The sequence below is a fragment of the Triticum aestivum genome, chromosome 5D (genome assembly GCF_018294505.1).
Source record: "Triticum aestivum cultivar Chinese Spring chromosome 5D, IWGSC CS RefSeq v2.1, whole genome shotgun sequence".
In the NCBI taxonomy this organism is placed as follows: domain Eukaryota; kingdom Viridiplantae; phylum Streptophyta; class Magnoliopsida; order Poales; family Poaceae; genus Triticum; species Triticum aestivum.
Genome location: NC_057808.1, coordinates 172929257 through 172932135, shown reverse-complemented (window position 1 = coordinate 172932135; position 2879 = coordinate 172929257). Strand labels below are relative to the sequence as shown.

At 37.8% G+C, this 2879-nt stretch overlaps 1 long non-coding RNA gene across 1 annotated transcript; it reads right to left on the bottom strand.

Annotated features, from left to right (window-relative positions):
- Nucleotides 1–1927: 1927 nt before the first annotated feature.
- LOC123124522 (uncharacterized) lies at nt 1928–2879 on the bottom strand. The gene is made up of 2 exons (XR_006461122.1): nt 2301–2879; nt 1928–2193 (listed from the first exon to the last, which is right to left on the bottom strand). It is a non-coding gene; the product is annotated as an uncharacterized lncRNA (long non-coding RNA).

Below are 2879 nucleotides of genomic sequence, written 5' to 3'. Positions count from 1 at the left end.
AATTGAACTTCTTAGTTGTACTCATTAGTAACGAGAAAACCTGAATTTTTTATATACATTGAACTACTCCATTTTTTAAAATTGAACTTCTTGGTTTTAATCTTCAGTATTAGGGAAATCTGAGTTTTTTTTATAAACATCAAATAGCTTCATTTTTTACTTCAAGACTTCTTGGTGTTATTTAAATTTGAACTTCTAGGTCTTTTCCAAAAGAGGGAAAATCATTTTTTATAAAGTTTTTGAATGGCTCAGGTTTTTTTAATTTCACCTTCTTGGTATTGTAATAAACATTGTACTTCTCCATTATTTAAATTTGAACCTCTAGATTTTTTTTACAAATAGGAAAATTTATTAGTGTATAATTCCAAATTCATGGTTTTATAATTAACAACATTTTTATACACATGAACTTCTCCTAAGAACAATATTCAGTATTCATCAAGGATGGGTAGTGCCATATTTTTAATTTGCCGATTGCCATAAAATCCAATAGATGTGGTCTATTTAGAAACACATGTAGCTACATACATATAAGCCTTTTTAATGTACATATAGAAAAACACTAGGTAGTGACAGAATTATTGTAGAAGAAAAATAGTTGAAGGTAGTCATCTCGACTAATCTGTTTTCTTTTCATTAGTACATCTTCTGAACTTGTCATCACTACACTGCCATCAAAATCTCACATGGCCAGCATCCAGGGGCACAAGCATTATCCACTCCACAAGATTATTTTATTTTAATATATATATATATATACACACACACACACTATTTAATAATCGCAAAAACAACGTCGTTTTTGCCCCTTTTCAACATGTAAATGGATGGTCGGGCGTCTCACGCATGAATTTTGAACAATACTAGGAGGAGCACGTGAACTTCTTGCAACAACCTTTTAAGCTTTTAATTTTCTGTTCTTATATTCTTTTCTGAAACGCATTCTTTTAGTAGTTAAACTCCCCGTTGTTTTCACCTTGAACATCTATCACTTATTTTTTATAAATATCGAACTGCTCTGTTTTTGTAATTTGGACTTCTTGATTTTGTAATAAGCATCGAACCGCTCCGTTATTTAAACTTGAACTTCTACTTTTTTTAAGAAACGGGATTTTTTTTAAACTTTTTTAGTTGTTCTTTTTATTCTAATTTGAACTTCTAGTTTTTTTATAATGGGGAAAATCTTTTTTTATATATTCTTTTGATATGTTCCTCTTTTTAAGTTGGACTTCTCTTATTTTTTACAAACGTTAAAAATCCATAAAGATTTTGAAGTACTTTTTTTATTTTGAACTTCTTGCTTAACTTTTTTTTTAGTTCTTGCTCCGGCCGGTCTCCATTTTCCTCGTACTAATGCTCATGTGCACATCAGCGTAGAAGAAGAAGATAGACCACATCAGCATGTACGCACGCCGAGACTCACCAGCATGCACGCACACAAGCGCATGCACCAGCACGCGCCACTCGTCGGGAGCAGGTCGGCGGCCGAAGATATGTCCAGACGGGAGCTGGGCATGCACCAGAGAAGTAGCAGCACATGATAGACAAATAAAATTTTGACGACCCACAATCAACAAAATTTGCAGGAACGGGTGGAATCAACTTTGCAACATGATTCCTTCCATTATGATATTCATTGAACTACTACGATTTTGTCAACAATCTCTGTTATTTCTTGAGTACACACAATTGAACTTATGCGTCTGGGTAAGCTGAACTGAACTCAAGTGACGGGATGGGGCTGCATGCTATGACATGCTTCCGAATGGTTTCGTAGTTAACTGCAGCCATGCTATGACATCTGCCTACAACATCTCTGTCAGACTAACACCGTTGAATTGGAATATAGACTGAAATTGGTTCCAGCGTAGGTAATGCTATCTAGTATTTTCTTTTCAGCTTTGCACACATTGTACTGATGTACATGGAGCACTCAATAGGGCTGGTTTTTTCAGTGATTTTTTAAGCATAAATACAGAAGTACATGTAGTTTCTCTGTCTTAGCAGGAGCACATTTTTGTGTCAAAAAAAGCAGGAGTACATATGAGTGCAGAATTGGAATGTATACACATGTGTATGCATTTCCTCACATCACAACTTACCCACGCCTATGGCATGTTCTCTACCACAATTTTCTTTTCTACTCCCTCACACAATTCCTGTCTTCATGTGAACACACAAGCACCAGCTGAACTGAAATCAAATGGGCATCTAAGAAAACTCCAGGAAGCATCATCTCCCCTATGCAGGTACATATTAAATTTGGTATACATGAACTCCATGGGGCATTTAGATTATACCTTTTAGTAGGTTGTAGATTTTCCTCATGGCGATCATGGCGAAGAGTGCCATTCCCACACCTAAAAGGCCTAATTTTGTGCCATCGCCCATTTAAACCAGATTGCACATCCGTCCAGGAAACATCTCCGTGCCTCCTATAAACAGAGGCATTGATACATTTTGTAGATAAATATGGAAGAAAACCCCTTTTCCCATTTTTCTGAAGGACCTGTGAAACTAAAACCAACGGAAAACATTAGTTTTTTGCACCTGCACGTATAGCTGAACTTCAGACATCAAAATTACTTACAAACAATACAGAACTGGACAGGGGGGAGGAATCAACGCTTGATCTAGATACAGTACAGGGGAACAACAGAAAAGCATGGGGCGTAGAAGTGCTAGGTGGCCACATGTCACGGCGGCTGGGCGGGAGGCTGGTCTGTGCGCCACATGCATCTCGTACACATGGGAATGGCCGCAGTAGCTTACATCCCTGGTTGCCGGAAGTAACAAAGGCATCATCACCTACAGGCCTCGACGTGCCATGTGGCCTCGACCGTCATGGCACGCGCGACTAGATGCAGGTCGAGGCATGC